This window comes from Dermacentor albipictus, unplaced genomic scaffold, assembly GCF_038994185.2.
Source record: "Dermacentor albipictus isolate Rhodes 1998 colony unplaced genomic scaffold, USDA_Dalb.pri_finalv2 scaffold_13, whole genome shotgun sequence".
NCBI lineage: Eukaryota > Metazoa > Arthropoda > Arachnida > Ixodida > Ixodidae > Dermacentor > Dermacentor albipictus.
In genome coordinates this window covers 8277685-8295597 of record NW_027225567.1, presented here as the reverse complement: position 1 = coordinate 8295597, position 17913 = coordinate 8277685, and the positions used below count along the sequence as shown (strand labels likewise).

At 42.8% G+C, this 17913-nt stretch overlaps 1 long non-coding RNA gene across 1 annotated transcript; it reads right to left on the bottom strand.

Annotated features, from left to right (window-relative positions):
* Positions 1-1817: 1817 nt before the first annotated feature.
* On the bottom strand, positions 1818-3872 carry LOC135915882 (uncharacterized). The gene is made up of 3 exons (XR_010568775.2): positions 3352-3872; positions 2403-2514; positions 1818-2220 (listed from the first exon to the last, which is right to left on the bottom strand). It is a non-coding gene; the product is annotated as an uncharacterized lncRNA (long non-coding RNA).
* Positions 3873-17913: the final 14041 nt, after the last annotated feature.

Below are 17913 nucleotides of genomic sequence, written 5' to 3'. Positions count from 1 at the left end.
GGTTCAGACAATACGTCATACATTGGCGACGAACCATATGGCAACAGTGAGCATTCACATACACGGGTCTCTTAGGGTACATTGAGCTGCCTACCTACAGGCGTAGTGCCCGACTTCGTCGCACGTGGTGGTCTACTAACGAGCAACAACCAGCAGCAGAAACAGATTGGACAGAGTGTCCCACCTGTTTGCGGTGACAGTCGCTGTTAAAGATGAGCAACTTGCAGTGCAAAGCAGTCGGGTGACGCAGGCATCTGCTGCCGCAGCCTACACAGCGACATGGACTACCCATCATTTTAGCATTGACTCCTTTCCAGCCTGCATGTTTCTTTTCTTTTGGAGGCCGCTAATGTGTGGCTCACACTTGGTGTCCCACATTGTCTCAATATGGACAAGTCGCTTTCGTGGGCATCACCTTCATCGGCCACTTTTGCGGGCCTTTCCACCCAACTTCATACACGTCCGACCATGTAAGCACTTATGCTGGTCTCCGTTCATGCCTAATCGCGGCCGAGAAAGGCCAGAGGCACAATTTGCCCATGGCTGCAGCAGGAAAGGGTGAACGGGGAGCACGAATCACGGTGTGCGTAAATTGGGAGTCTATGTCGCTGTGCAGACTGCAGGATCAAATTCTTACTTCGAGAGGCTGCTTCCCAGTGCAACCGACCAGGCAGCAATATTCGAAAAACATAAAACTGCGACCGTAACCAAGTGACATAACAGCAAAATTAAACGGCAATCAGTCACCGCTTGAGGTTGACAATACATTATACATTGGCTACGAACCATCTTACAGGCATAATGCTTGCCTTTGTCACATGTGGTGGTCTGGTAACGAGCGACAACCTGCGGTACAAACAGATTGGACAGAGCCTTGCCCCTGTTTGAACCAACAGTTGCCGTTGAAGATGAGCAACTTCCATTGCGAAGCAATCAGGTGACGCAGGCATCTGCTGCCGCAACCAACACAGCGACATGGACTACCCGGCATTTTAGCGTTAACTCCTTTCCAACCTGCACATTTATTTTCTTTCGGGGGCCGCTATGTGTGGCTCACACTTTGTGTCCCACTTTGTCGCAATGTGGACAAGTCGCTTTTGTGGGCATCACCTTCGGCAGCCATTCTTGCGGGCCTTTCCACCCATACGGCTATCAACTTCATACACTTCGAACCATGTAAGCACATATGCTGGTCTCCGTTTTGAGCAAATCATGGCCGAGGTAGGCCACAAGCACAATTTGCCCATGGCTGCAGCAGGCCAGAACGAACGGGGCGCACCAGTTACGGTGTGTGTATACTGGGAGGCTATGTCGCTTTGCGGACTGCAGGAGCAAATGCTTACCTCGAGGGATTGCTTACCAATGCAACTGACCAGGCCCCCACATCTGTAACACAGTTACCACAACCAAGTGTGGCAGCAAAACCAGATTCTGCAATCAATCACTTCACTGTAGCTTGCACAAAGACCCAGGCTATCAAGGAAGAGGAGCAATCATCAACGAGACTAGGAATATGGAAAATGAGAAAGCTTGCATTCAAGAGAGAAGCCACTCTGCTCTGCAAGCATTGAAGGCTAAAAACACCAAGAAAAGTAAAATGGTGCATAGCACATGTGCATAGGTTAATGCAAGACGCATGCCGATGCTGCATCAGCTATTTCAGGAGAGTAATTGCGCATGACAACATACACTAGAAGATACTGCTACAGATATGTTAGGCTGCTAGACAGTGACTGGTATTAAGTATCAGCGAAATATCCAAATATAAAGGTTGACCTTTATATTTGGATGAGGATGAATAACCTTTAACAAAAATGGGCAATGAGAAAGCTTGCATTTATAGAAGAAAAATTACACTTCGCACAAACGGAATTAACATGGCTTGGAAGCTGATTAAGGACGAACTGATGAAACTCAATCTTTTGGCCAGCGTCGTCCATGCTTGGTCAGATGTTGCAGGTGCATCTGAAGACGAAGAATTTCTAGAAAGTCCTTTTTGAGTTACTTGGATGACTCAGCCAAATGTCCGTGCTGGTGGAATGGTGGCTGAAGCTCTTTGCAGTCTTAACACAGTCCTTTGCAGACTTGATATCTCATCCATATCCTTGTGCATGTGCTTCTTTGTTCTTGGTGTAAAAGCCTTGCAAATTCGGCTCCAGCCCCTTCCTGTTGGTGCAGATAGGAGCTCCTGTGATGACCAAGATGTGCTTGGCATAGACTCTGTTGCGGCAAAACGGTGACACGTGAGATATAGCACAGATTAGCCAAATTTATGTGGGTTTTATATGTTCTAACCAATTATACTGAACCATATATATGAACAAACATTCATATCTGCTGCAAACGGCAAGCCAATACAGCATAGATCAAACATATTTATTTCTGAACCATATGTTGTTTACCTTGTAGTAGTAGCCAATGTCCACACAATGACCTTGTCGTAGCAGGCAGCAGCTTCTGTTTAGTGCGTGGAGTGTGTTGCTTTATACTGGTGCCGTCCTCATTACTGCATGTCTGGAACAGAAATTTTGACTGAATCAGAAATTGAAAAAGCAAAGTTTTGCAATATGAAATGCAAAAAGGTGTGACATATATGTTGTAATGATTTGCGACTACAGAACACATGCAAATGTACACTGTCTATTCTAGGGTGCTTAAGCAGCATGTTAAATAAATATTGCTATTGCCCATAAAATTGATGTCTGCCTAACTACAATGCATGTCAACAGCGCAAGTACTATTAAGATCACAAATGAGAACATTTGTGGGTTCATTTATGCTCTAGAAGTGATCACACTGCTAGTTACTCAAGCAAATGCATGAAAGTCATGAAGCTATTAGAACTGATGCATTATTTTTCTCCACGAACGTGATGCACCGCTTCACTACTGCAAAAATAAATGCCCTACGGTAAACCAATCTGAACAGCAAGAACATTTGGAACCAACAAGTACGAAATATGGGTATCATGCTTGCAACTGTTTAATACATTAAATTCTGTACTTTCACTTCATTTTACCAAAGGATTATTCGGTTTTGTGGACGAAAGACGTTGCCGGCCGACTCGAAAAAAAGTTTAATCTGTATATTGATAAGGCTACTCAGTCACCTACAACCACGGCTACAATAACATGAAAAATGAGGCGCGCGTTCCGATATCGCTCTTTTTTTCCTGGTTGTGTGTGTAAACCAAACGACAGCCTCGCAAGTAAAGGTTTATTTAGGAAACAGCAACTGAGATCCTCACTGCCCATATGTAATGCAGGATCTAGTTCGTTAACTTGTGCCCACCTGGAAGGTAATGAGACAGATATTATATAACGATTGAAGCAGCGGTGTTAAACGACTCACCGTTATTGCCGTTGTCAGCCGCAGCAAAATCCAGCTCCCGTTTCGATGCAGACCTGTTCCGAATGGCTCACAACCGAAACCCAACTGCCGGGCTTACATGTCCGCTTGCAAACACGTAACTTCACCCCAAGTTACATAGAAGCGCAAGAAACTAGTTTTAGAAACAAAGAAGCAACCAGTCTTGAGTGTACGAACGAATGAATCCGTGCCGCCGTGCACTCGGAAATACCGGTAAAAATTTTAAATCCAGGCCAGAGGTCACGTGAAAGATCGATGATGCTGAACGCTATTTGCGTTCATAATGGCGAAGAAACAATAAACTTACTAACAAAGAGTACAATATATAATTAGCAATGATAATTTTGCCCTGTTTTTATGTAAAAGAAAATGCTTCGGTAATTGTAAGAGAAAGTTTGTAAGATAAAATTGCGCTTATTACGACGCCTCTACCGGGAAATGTTGGAACTAACGAACGAATCCCGAGGTGATGCTACTAGGTCGGCTTTGTTAGCAGCGCCGCGCGGTCGATTTTTTCGCCCTCTGTGGCCATTAGTTGAACTTGAGAGTGTACGGGCCCTGACCGGGCTAGAGCAACGGCCAGAGGAGACGCGTGCTAAACCAGCGCATCCTTTCCCCGGCTTGCGCGCATTTTATCACGTGACCACCTATTAGCGGCGAGAATTAGGAGTGGCGCCCTCTCGCGAGTGACGTCACGGCCAGGACGCCGCTCGCTCCGGCTCGCTCGGCTGCCGCGCGCGCTCGTTCCCTTCGTGTATGCTTGGGGTATGGATGGCTCGAGCCGTACGTATTGAAGAATACGTCGGCTTCTTTCAGCTGCCATACCTTAACCACAGTTTCTTCTTCAAAAGCGTGTGAGTCGAGAAACTTTGTGGCTTGGATATCGCAAGCTAAGTAGCGTTAAAGGGGTCTACTAGGTTTTGCAATGCATATATGCGCCGTGTCTATCGGTAAATTTTGACTAAAAAAAGAATATCTGCAAATTCAACGAGCGAAGTTGTGTATGATGCTTCGCTAAACACTTAACATTCCTTTAGTATTTAGCTATGAGAGGCATTGCATTTTACGTGGAAGAAAAATTTGGTAATTGGCGTCAACATGTTATCCGATGTTAGAAGGACGCTGCCCAGCGAAGCTGTCATCATGATTCCTATTACTCTGGTGTGTTGTTCTATTCAAATATGGCCATTAATTAATGCGTAAAAATAGTTAGGCGCGCATTTCTTATGAAAATGTTTGCTGCTAATTTCACCCCCCTCTAAAAAAGGCCTCGAAAAAACGAATTGCTTATGGCTGCTAACACGACGGCGCGTCATGTAGAGTATTTACATAGTTAATTGACAAACACCATAGTAGCAATCACCTGAGAGAAAAGTTTCGTTGTTAAGATCGAGAGCCACTCAATTGAAAGTGATGAAATGTTTCATAGTGGCCCTCAGTAGCCTTTATCGACAATATGGCACACCCCTGATCACGTAACGGTAGCAATCGACTGTCCGTATGGCGAGGCACGCTATGTTCGGGAAACCCATCAGTTCACTACAACTTCGAATTAAAACCATAAAGCATTTTTTTACAGCTAAAGTATTCTCGAGCTACTACACCGCAGCTTAGATTGCCTACAAAAGGAAAATTCAAGCACCTTCTGTCTGACCATGTCTCGATCCAGCGTTATTTAATTATACAAACGGATAACTATTCGCTTCGTCGGTACATAAAAGAGAACCTTGCAGGCTAAATTAAGTTTGCTCCAATCCAATCGCAAACATTCATAAAGAAAGCACCACAAGCAATGCATGTACTTTCACTTGATTTCTGGCCCTCCACCGGGGGAATTTCGATATCTTCAATATGTCCCATACGACTAGTCATTGACGCTTCGACTTCTTTCTGGCTGCAGCTATGCGGTCCAGCAGGCATACTTCACTAAAAAAATTGGGCCGAGCAGCCTGTGTCAGTTCGCCAAACAGATTCGTCATGTATATTCCTCAAGCAACAAGCACCAGTAAATTTCTCAAGTGAGTTTGATTTGATTTGATTTATTAATTTCCATTTACACACACACATGCACAGAGGAGTGGTAAATGGAGGTGGATGAGGCGGAAAAGCCGCACAGACGCGGCTTGAGGTAACCTCACCCCCTTATAGGTACAATATGGCTGCATGGGGTAACACATCAAGCGCCATATAAATTATATTTATATGGTGGCCATAAAACATTGCAGTTATACAATATATGAAAAAACAGTGAAATATTTCCACAATAACAATGCAAAACACACTGCGGCATTGAAATAAATAAATGATATACACTTGGTAACATAGACAAAAAAAGAGGAACATAACATACATTATTGATCATTAACAAACGCGCTCTAAAGAGGTGAGTTGAACGTGTAGCACGGAAAGGAAATATATATTGGTACATTCCTATTTGTACTCTGTAAATAGCTGTATACCTTCATTAACTTTACTTCAAATTTCCGCCGCTTAAAAAAAATAAACACGTGAAGAACCGCCTAATGTTGACAAGCAGTTAAAGAAGCAAGTGAGGCGTGTAGAATCTAAGCTCCAGTATTAGTTAAGTCCCCGTGCTACTGCCGAGCGTTTCTGTGAGGAAATGCAAAAATTCGATATTATACCATGAACTACTCGTCGTGAGCAAACCTGTTTTAGCGGAATAAAATCAACGTAACTGCTGTAGAAGTCATATATGGCCAGCTTTGTGACATACTTGTTGCACCGCGGCAGGTATGGTATCATAACTGGATTCCTATAGGCTATGCTTTTGCGAGTGTCTATCCGCGTATGAAAAACCTGCAATGGGCTGGTCTGCGTCGCTTCGGCTGGCACTGTAGCGTTGCCTTCGAGAGCTGCATTGTTGTCTAAGAAATTAGCTCTTTGAATAAATGTTCGCAAAGAAAGATGTCTTAAAAATATATTTGAGACGACCACCATAAGTATACAAGCAGAGAGAACGAGGGCGAACAAACGAAAACACCGCAGAAAGCGCCCGGACAACGCCCGAACTGTAGCAGACGACAGGCGCGAGTCCGTGCCCTGACGTCACGCGAGCGGCGCTCGCAGCGCCGCTCGCGTTCGTTCTCGGGGCTAATAGATACTTGGGGCACCCATCGAGGCATCTCGGCTCACCCTCGTACAAGGGCACAGCCAACGGCGCAGGATAGGATCTTATCGTACTTGAAGCTTTAAACACCGACAGATATATTTCGGCGGTTGTGTCCATATAGTGGCTATCGCAAAATTCGCAATAAATAGAAAATTTTACTAAGGACCAACCACGCTGCTTCTCCATGTCGTGATAGAGCGGTGAACGATAGTTCTAAAAAATGTGTTGAAATCTCCGTCAAATGACTACGCTCGCATTTGGTGACAGCGGCACACAGTCGCAAGAACTTGTGGAGGAAATACCGGAGTTCTGGCAGCTTCAGGTGCACTAGATCATTCAGTAACATGGGCGGCTTTGTAGCTCTACCCTACATCAGAGCAAACTGCACTCTACAGAAATCAAAGGCAGCCGCACCGTTATAGCTAAGCAAATTAAGGACAATTACGCCGCGTCCTCGCACTTAGAGCACGCTCCAACAGCCCAACGATAGGTATTTCAAACGCAATCACACTCGGATGAGCAAATTTTGCTTCTGCCAAGTGAACGTAGCGGGTATTTCAAGAAGACGGCTTCATTTGTGAACATTACTTAAGTGACGTAAAATTATCAGTGAGCAAAACAATTTTTATTTCAACGCGAGGAAACAAAACCGAAACTAGCCCAACTGTTTTGCTCAGTTGTGCAGATACAAAATGATCCAAAGCCGAAGCCGTCAATAGCATGACGCCCTTTGCAGTTGCGCTACATCGCGCGCGAGTACGTTGTCGTTGAGTGTTTCTTTATTCTATGGAGTGGTTCCGAATCGCTGCGTTAGCGGTGACTGCAACCGGGCGTTGCGGCAAGTTACAGTGGGAGCTTCTGTCCGTGCTGTGTGATTGCGACGAGGGGGACCGCCGCCAGCAGCAGCGTGTCGCCGATTTCGTCTTGGCCGACATCGAGCAAGTGTAGCTCGCCGGATCACAAGCGCCCGAAGTGCTGCGGTTTGCACTGCATCTTTCATTGTGATATGGGAGATCGCAACGGACAGAGACGAGCAGATGCATACGAACAACTACCAGTGGGAAGTGACCTGTGCCATATTTCTCAACGTCTCAGGTAAGCATATCAGCTTTTGCTCCGAGTTTACAAACAGCGCGTACTCGGCCCTTCCGGCATGGCTACATGCATGTTACGCCACGTTTCTCTTGGCAGTTTGACGTTTCTTAGGCATGCGTGCGCGTATGTATGCGAAAATACTACTGGCAGACGGAAGCCTCAGGAGAGCATCTGAAATTATTGCAAAGCTGTACTGCCAGGAGAAACACCGTTCTTAACGACTCTGGTGACGAGTGGCCTGTCGCATCGAAAAATCCGTAGAATATCATGTACTGCGTAACTTGAAGTGTAGATACAATACTAGCACCAGTGTGACTTTCGCTGGCGAAGACAGGTAGTCGAAAAGACAGCTTGTGTATTCTGAAGATTTACTAGCGCTTTAGGTATATTACCGCGAATAATAAAAGCGCTACAACGCTGTATGGCAGTGTCAGGCGATGTGGCAGCACAGATATTTTAAGAGCGGTAAAGGTACGGACACACTAGCGTCAAAACGCGCGCGGCACGCCGCCGGCGGCGCGCCGCGTGCCGCGAAACCTGCCGCGGAACCGGTTTGGTCTGCCGCGCAGAGGATGGGTCGAGGAGCCATTTTCGGCGGCTTGTCGCGTGCCGCGAACCAATGAGAGACGTCCTGGCTTTCTCCTAAGCGCCACCTCTTGGCTACTGCCGAAGTTAACTTCCAGCGGCGGCGGCGGAACCACGATCGACGACCGAGCGCTCCGAGCCAGCCGCAACAAACAGCACTAGTGCTTCGTCTGCGTGCCTTTTGCGCGCGCAGCCGTCGCAACAGCAGAGAACACACAATGACCAAAACGCTCATCGTCGTCAGAACATAGTCGTCTGCATCTGCCATTGCACGAATCAACGCGATCAGCGCGCTGTCTGCTAACCGAGCAAGGAAAAAGCGCGCGACAACCGCGATATCGCGCCTATGCTCGCGCAGTTCGAGACAAGGCGAGATCAACGCTGTCACGTGACTCCGCGGCGGCCGCCGCGCGCACAACCGATGTGGCCTCTCTGCCGCGCGGCGTTCTTGCCACCGGCGGCGTGCCGCGCGCGTCTTGCCGCTAGTGTGTCCGTACCTTAAAGCGGCTGCATGCACAAGCGAACAGACACAGCGCTTTAAAAGCGCTGAAACAGAAAAAATTTTATGTCTATTTAGCTGTAAGTAGAAAACACATTAGCTCACTATCTAAGCCTATATATAATGTATTATATTTACGTAATCTTTATTTTCACGGTTGTATATATTGAAAAGCATGAATATGCTGCAACATATATATAGTAAATCCTACTAGGCTTACAATACCTGGCTGTGTTATGTGGTGAAATTGTAATATTGCTACTGGATTTTGTATATTGAGGCCGGTGTTTTATGATAAAAAGGGTCCTTTTATTTGTAGTGTTATGTTGGTGCGTATATTTGCCAAGCAGAAATGAGTTGATTGCAAAGTTGTACCCTCCAGTGAGCTGCATATGAACCCAAGTTTATCTTGTCTTGGCTATTGTAATGTGCATACAACAATTTTAAGTATAAACAGCTGTAGTTGGCTTAGTCACTGCAGCATGTTTTGTAGAAGTAGAAGGCCATTTATTAGCTTGCTGCTTCCATGCAGAAATACCTTTTTTCTTGTACCAAGAAACGCTGACACTATTGAATGAAGGGAAGTGTGGTGTATTTTTCTACTAACTTAATAAAGGAAATTTCGTCTGCCGTGTATCAGAGATTAGTTTACCTTCTTGTACTAAACAGTGTGTTATGTCCTCGGCTACTGCTGTTGTTCTGTGTATTTTTATAATTTTGAAATGTATTTTATTTTAGGTATTCAAGAAATGGCAACAGCCAGAAGTCGCCATCTTATCCAGCACGTTATGGGTGAGACAAATCGTAGCAGGCACTTTCGCATATCTCATTAGCATATGATGCTATTTGTTGTGATTTTTGTGTCCACTTTCCTGTCTTTATGCATTTTACTGTTATTGTGCAAAGGGCAACAGTTTTACATAGAGACAGAGTAATCGCCCAAAGGGGAGACATGGCTGGAGGAGACAACACACACAAGCCTCCTTTGTCCATATCTCTATGTTGCGCAGTTACTCTGTCGTTATCTACCAACAAGCCCAAGTTCCTCATCAGCTACATTTACTAATGATCCGTTATTACAATTTCATTGACATAACATTGAAAGTACAGAGGTACACAGGAAGACAGAGACTTGAACTGATGAAGAGCCATAGAACAAGGATCGCTAGAGCCAATATTTCGACAAAAAGAAGGAGATTTCTCTTCTCACAACGTTGGCTCCAATGAATTTTCTTGTTCTATCACTATTTACGGTTAAAAGAAAGCATTATTGCTCTTGCTGAAGTATTATGCATTATGGCATAAAAATTAGCAGGGTGAAATATCAGGAATGTCAAAATTCTTGTATATTCCAGTGCTAGAGAGAAAGCCAGGAAAACAAGATGTAGAGAATCACATTGTTATTTTTCACTGCCTAGTTTGGCCAGCTTCATTCTGAGCTTGCACTTTGTTGCACTAAGGACCACTGGAATTTGTTAATTGAATTAGCTTGGTGATTTACTTATATTAAAGAGATTTTGAACTTGTAATAATGCAGCTTAATATAATGCATGTAAAAAAATTTACAATGACATTTTAAGGTGGCAGGCTTGCATTTGACTAGCAGATCACTTGATGGTATGAGCTCAGGTTTCAACCGAGCTTCCATGCACAAATCGGTTGCACATTTTTTTTGTCATTGTTTGGATTTTCATAAACATAAGTGCCGTTTCTTTTTTGTCGGGCTTCTAGTTGTGTCGTAGGACCTAACTGTTTACCTTTATTTGTATTGGTAGCCATGTTACACAGACAGCTCAATTTTTATTGTAAATCGTGACATGGTAGGACTAAGAACATTTGTGCAAATTTGTTGCAGGTACACTCTGGCGGCTCCTACCCCTGCATCCTACCACCACCCTTTCCTGAGTACGCCCACTAGGGAGTTGGGAGCCTTTGGCAGCTTCTGCCGCTGCATCCTGCCGCCACCATGTCCCGACTACGTCCACTAGGCAGTTGGCAGCCTTAGTGATGATGCCAAGCAGGCTGACAGCCGACAGAAAGATTCAGGTAAATACCTGTAATTAAGCGGCATTTTTTTGAGTGAAATGGCTTGTAATCACTCAGCAATGAAAGAAGTAACTTCGAAGCAATTTAGACTCCCTGCTATCTGTGCAGGGATGCTCAAGTCCATGCATTTTGTCTTAGCCGCCAAGAGGCTATGTGCATTAGACGAAATGCGATGCAAATTTTGAAACTACGAGAGACCACTTGTATAATTTTTTTCTTGCTTAACACAAGAACTACTTTGATAAAGCTTTACCAATTTAAAAACACTACAATGTACTCTGATACATGGTATTTGGCATAAATTTACTAGGGCTGCCTCAATGGTTAGTAGGCCGATATACGTACACCAAAACTAACTTCTTTTCCAAGTTCATCCTCCTCTCTCTGCACTGCTGCATAATGTATCTTTCTGAAACGAGTTCTTGCACACAGCACAAGTCCTAAACACGTGAATTACATAAATTTGCAGCTTTTGCTGTAGGTCACTTCTGTGAAAATAAAGTTGAGCCATTTTGTCCATCTTTAATCAGCCATAATAAACTGAGCAGTGGCCAATAAGCGGTTAAGTTTTTAGTGTAAGGCCTCCCTTCATTGTCGTTAAAAATTGGGCCCTCTTAATGAAGGAACCAAATTTTTGGCTATGCCATTTTATGATGCATACGTTGATGCGGTTCACAAAATTAGACATAATGTTTACGCCAGTAAAAATTTATTTTTTGCTTTAAGTAGTGCATGAAATTGAGATTTGTTCTATATTGAAGGGCCCTCAGTTTTCGAAAAGAAATTCCAAGTGGTCGTGTGCCAGGTTGGAACAGCTGGCATGGAATAGCCTACTTACACAAATAGGGAGGGTCATGTACACTTGACTTTATGTTAAGATAATATTATTGATTTACATGAAGTCACACATCCACAAATGAAGGATTCCATCCTATAAGCAGCTCTTCACATTCATTTACACTTTTGCACATTTATATACCTTGAGTCTGGTGACTTGTGTCTGTTTTCATCATCTGCTATGTGCAGATGGTAAACTTCAGATTTGCCCTATGGTGAAAAATATTTTGGTGCTTATATATATGGATCTGTGTTTTTCAGGTTGCCTCGAAATTTTACCCAAGCCATGCCGCACACTCGGGCCAGGCCTCTTGCGAACGACGTATAACCAGGATCAACGCATGAGTATCGAGTGAGTCCGGAGATCAAGGCAACCTGCTGTGCAACCAGCGTGCAACCTTTGGTGACCCCTCTACATGTTCCACCTATTTCACAGCTGTACCTCAGCTGCCTTCTATCACCAGCTGTGTTCGCTTATCAAACCATGGATCAATGTTGCGGTGGAGTGATTTGAACAGACATTCTATTTGTCTCTTCAAATTCTTTGCAAAAATTTCTGTTATTATAATACATATGTGTCTTTAGTACCTACTTTTTAATTGTTCCTTTCTCTTAGAATTCTCGCCATCAACTCCTGCTATTATAATGTATACCTGCCTTTAAGCCCCGTTTCTCGTAGTTCTTTTGTACTTGTGGATGTAATTGATAGGTTCTTAATTCTTGTTGTACAGAAGGCTAAAATGCGAACTGACAGCATTTTTTCTTCCTTTGATGATCTACAGCGCTGCAATGTGTTCAAGAAATGTAACATAATACGGGCTCTGGTGCAGGATAAATTTAAGAGCAATATAGAGTACTTATTTCAAGCACCCGTTATTTTTGAAAAACTCAAGGATATAGGAGCACAAGAAAGAAAATATTGAACTAGAGAAATATGGGTTCCCCTCATAAGTCTGGTAATAATGTGACTTCCTTTCACTGCAAAGATACAAATGTTACTCACATACAAGGTTTGAGACATGAAAGCTTTGATACCCTTGCCATTCTCAGTGCTTATTTGCCACACTGACGAAGGTCAAAGGCAGCATAGGTTTCATGCACACATTGGTTGTACTACACCTTTTGAGTATTGCATTTCTCAAACACACAGGTTTCCAGCAGTGCTTTAAATAGCAGATGTATTTCCTGATTTTCAGAATTTGTTAGTGCAAGAGTAACGCTACAGATCATCTAAAAATAATTTTACAGATTATATGTCCATGGATGCATGCTTCTTCTGATGACGTAGCACTGCCATGTGGTCAGGGGATAAATGTCTATTTCAGATTTAAATATTGGCTTCCAGGACTGGGTTAGTCTCCTACACTGAGCACTCTATGTCAGAGCCAAGTTACTAGAGGAAAGTGAATTAAACTAGGAATTATAAACATCAAAAGATAATGTTCCGGATGCTAATGTAACAATCAGCAAGGTTCTTTGTAGTACATTCATTTCCAAATTTGCGAGATTATATTTTGACTGGTTTCATTAATGTGAGAACAAATATTTGTTTATTCTGACGCTAGAGTTGGCTGCCCCCATTCACATAGAATCCCTTTACAGGCTAAAAATTCAGTGTATTAATAGGCTGTTTTTTGGTTTTGTGCCCTCAGTGATAAGGGATGCAAATGGTAACATACAACAGAATGCAGAAAAATGTATAAAGAATGCAAGGAGGGCATGGGGATTTTTAGGCAGATGCGTGCATGTAATATATAAAACTCGCTATGGTATGCCTCAAGGCATTTTCTAACCCTTTGGTAGAAACACTGACACCCACTTATTAAGGGGAAATGCTCCTCGAAACAACTTTTTAATTATTTCTACTACAGATTTGAATGTACTGCCATTTATAGGGAGTCTTATGTAGATTTGAATTGTCATTGGTTTTTGTGTAGCTGGTGTTCTTTAGCTATGTCCTACATAGTGGCAATATATTTTTATGGGCACTTTCTTGTGCGTAAAAGTTTCGCAAATAGTTTCATGCTGTATCTTATTTAGCTAGTTGTATACCGCTAAGTGCCGATACCTATCCAAACAGCTTGTACAATTACTGGAACTATGCAAAAAATATTAGGCCACGTTAAATAACCTTTACAGATCCCAATTTCAATTAGATATCGGTATTCTGCATATCTTGGAGTATGTATGCCAAATTTCATTTGTATAGGACAATTATAAGTGCACAAGGTCATTCTCATGCTATTCTGTGAAAAAATTATTGAAGTATTCTCAATAATTTTTTTTTCAGAGTACATGAGAAGTATGCAAGATTAGTAGGCAGGCCTGCCTGCCTACCTGCCTGCCTGCCTACTAATCTTGCCTACTTCTACTAACTTTACATGCTGTTTGAATAGATATCGGCACTTTGCAGTCTACAGGAAGCTGTTAGCTACAGCACACTGCTTTTGGTGAAAATTTAATATACAAGAAAAGGCTGTTTCACATGCTGCGACTGCAATGACGAAAATCGGTGCTGTCGCACGCGACGCAGTGCGATTTTTAGAGGGCTCATTTCACATGATTGCGATTTCAACTGCAACTGGTGTGACGCCCAGGGTTGCTTACTGCCAGGTTTTGTGGCACACGCTGCATAATTCTTTTATTGTAATGAATAAAACGTTTACACTATAATATTATTGACTTCTCTTGATTAGAAGCAAATAAGATGTACGTTTACTAATTTAAAAGCATTAGTTAAGATTTGTCTTGAAGTGCGCGAAAGCGGTTTCTGTAGTTCGGTGCTACATCGCGCACGTAAACAGCTGTTCGCAGGTGTTTCAGCGGTTATTTATTCTACGCTTCAGCGCTGTGTGTCGTCTTATCTATCTTCTATGACCGTTTCGTTCTGCCTGATCTACAACAATCTACAAGATGACCTATCGAGAAGTTCATATAGCTACCCTCACCGCATATGCAGCATGCGGTGAGGGTAGGGTGAGGGTGAGGGTAAATCCTCGCGCTACCCGTGCTCGGCGTCAACTTCTGGAGAAATGATGCGTGTATATTGCCCGTGATTGCGCATATGTGATGCCTGCTCCTAGCAATATTCTTACGCCAAACGCAACAAGAAGCACCAACCCGAACGTCCGCGTGCGCCCCTGAACGAAGCCTCAAACGATCTGTGTGATTATGACGTGGAGTGAAAATCTTGTTGTGAAATTCAACCTTAGCGCTAGCCTGGTTCTTCCATTGCCGTGCTTGCGCTGCGAATATATATATATGGGATCCCTCTCTAAATATTTCTAAAGGCGCAAAAGCTGACGCATCAAATGTTTCAAGCAGTTACTGTCACTTTTGTAGAAACCTGTACGATGTAAGATAGCATTCTAAAAGACACGCTTCTCTTCCATTTTGCGGTCCTGTGTCTCGCGCTGGTAGTATACTCGGAACATCTAGCAAGAATACCATATCAATACGCGCTATCCATAATGCAGGATCGTAGGCCCACGGCAGGCGCACTTGCCATAGAATTTTTCAGCTTTCTGCTCAGCCTGGCACACCTCTCACAGTCAGCCTGTTTTGTGGAAACAAATATTATTATTATATAAAAATGTTATTAGATATTATAGTTTCTTCACTGTAATTTATAGCAATCGTCCAGATTTCTTAAGCTAGCCATGCATTTAACCTGTATTAGATCAACATTGTTACGACATGCTTATGGGAGCCATTTCAAACTAGATAGCTAAGCCAGAGAAAGTGCAAGTGAAAGTCTCAATTTTTATTCCAATTTGGTATTTCTAAACAGATTATATTGGCAGAATTTTATGCCTGCTTGCATTTTCTGCAATTCAATGTTCCGAGCTGGAAAAACTGATTTCCTTTCTTGCTGTCAAAAGGCTGCTTCAATGTGGATAGCAAGCTATAATTATTCATTTCGAAAGTGTTAAGCAATGACTATATGTCTAAGCTTATCAATGCACTTTTGTACCAGGAACGCAGTAAAGTTTTGCTCTCCCTCTCATTGACAGCCATGGAATGAGACCGTTAACTTTCATAAGTATCAGGATGGAAGCATTCTGGAGTTTGTCCTGAGCATTTGTCTGCATCCTATAGTGTGCATGTTTGCATCAAGTTCTGGTATACAATCGCAGTGATCTACACATACTGTTACTATATTGCAACAAACAAATTTATTTAACTTTGTTTTCAAATCTACAATGTGGCCATGCAGTAACGACTACATTAATAAGCAAAAAAAAGAGAGGGAACTGCAGATTCAGTGTACGTGTTGGAATCTATGTGAAGTTTTTGTCAAGTGGTCAAATAAATGCTGTTAAAGTAACTGCGATATATACAATTTGTCTCATTTTGAACAATCCAACATGTCATCTTTTCCAAGGTTTGCTTATGCACCGCATAGGTCACAACCTTAATGTCATGTAATCTTTATGCTTTACACTGTTCACAAGCCATACCGAAGCGCAAACGGCAGTTAATGTAGATGCACGCTGCGAGACATCAACACAGTGACGTATGTTGAGCAAGCAATGGTGCGAGGTGTATGCAGATGAATGAATGACGTGCTTATGTACTTATTTATTTATATAACTCGCAGGCTTCAAGGTTGAAGTATTATGCAAGGGGGAATAAAAAAGTTGTTACAAAAGGAAGAAGGGCACAACATTAAGATAAAAACCAGCAAAAATGCAGTACCAATACAATGCACCAACTAGCCCAACGTGTTTTACTGGCACAACATTATACTATACTTAACAAACAATAACAGAAAAAATTACTACCCGTGCACCTTGTACAGACGGTAAACCAGCGAAGCTGAAATGTGCGGCCCCGGTGTTTATCACTGGGTTAATTCCAATGGTTTATTCAAGTCTTTCTATAATATTGGTTATGTCTGTGTTTCTTGATTAGGTTATGCACATGTTTGGCTTGGATTTATCGCATTTATTTGGAATGCCACACATCGCACTTTGCAAGATCATCATCATGGAAAGATCAATGAGTGGTTCATTGTGTTAATCCAGCGGGTCCATCAAAGTCTTTCTGAGTTATGTTACGCATTTGTATTTTGTAATGCGTTAATCATAATGGTTATGGCTCATTTATGCACTGTAGTTACCAAGTGACACACCGGGGCTGCACATTTCATTTAATTAAATACAGGGACACATTTTTGAACCTATCGGGAAGTCGGAGAAAGACTGCTGCATGCGCGCGCTGCCGCTAGAGAGAAACGATGTCACTATCGGTCTAGCCAATGGCCCACCACACCTTTGCTGCGAGATAATAATGACATCATGATCTTGTCTTAACCCCGCCCCCTCTGTGTCCCTTCCCTGCAGTAATACGTAGATAAATGTATGTTTGAAAGGTGAAAAATTTCTATGTCTACCCAACAAGAAATTTCTCTGTCCATCATGCAAGACGAATGAAATGGCTCACACCCCCTTAAACAATGGCTCATACCCCTGCACTAGGGTTTTTGGGATCGGATCATGGGTGTTTTGCCTAGGCATATACAGCTTCACTGTAAAAAGAATGAACACCTTTGTGCTAGAGACCAAGGCGTACTAACAAGTGAAAGTTTATTGAACAAGCCGAGTAAATGCTGGTTGACAAGCAATAAATCGAAGCTACAGAAAAAGCAGAAGCAAAAACTGCTGTGTGTTCATACAGATCCCAACAGAGAACGCATCTATCTCTGAAACTAACAGAGGCCATGCTGACAAGATTCTTCCAGTGTATTTGCATCTACAGCTTCCATAATTTCTCTAGGCAGCCGATCTCCACAGAATGCTAGCTTCTTCCTCTACAATGCGCTCTCCACATCTGAGCGTGCATTGTAGAGGAAGAAGCCAGCATTCTGTGCAGATCGGCTGCCTAGAGAAATTATGAAAGCTGTAGATCTAAAAATGCTGGGAGAATCTTGCCAGCACGGCCTCCGTTAGAAATAGATGCATTTCCTGTCAGGAAACGCACATGAATTTTCGCTTCTGCTTTTTGTGTATGTTCCTTCTATTGCTTGCCAGCAAGCATTTACTCGGTGTGTACATTAAACTTTTGGTTGTTAGATCATGTCGGTTTTCTTGTTCATCCTACGTGTTCTCTGGTGCCATTTGCAGCCAGGCTATTCATTATTTTTATTAGACTGCAACAAGTCACTTTAATGGCCTTGTGATGCTTCTATGTACCTTATATGATATTTTATTTGGCCAATGTAGCAAGAATGTATAGTGTGAAGCAGTAAGAACAGGGTACGCTAACTTCTAATTAAAAGGTTTATTGTGAAAATGCAGTGATCTGTAAAGGTTACCAGAAAGTAGTACAGCAATAAAACCTGATAAAGACT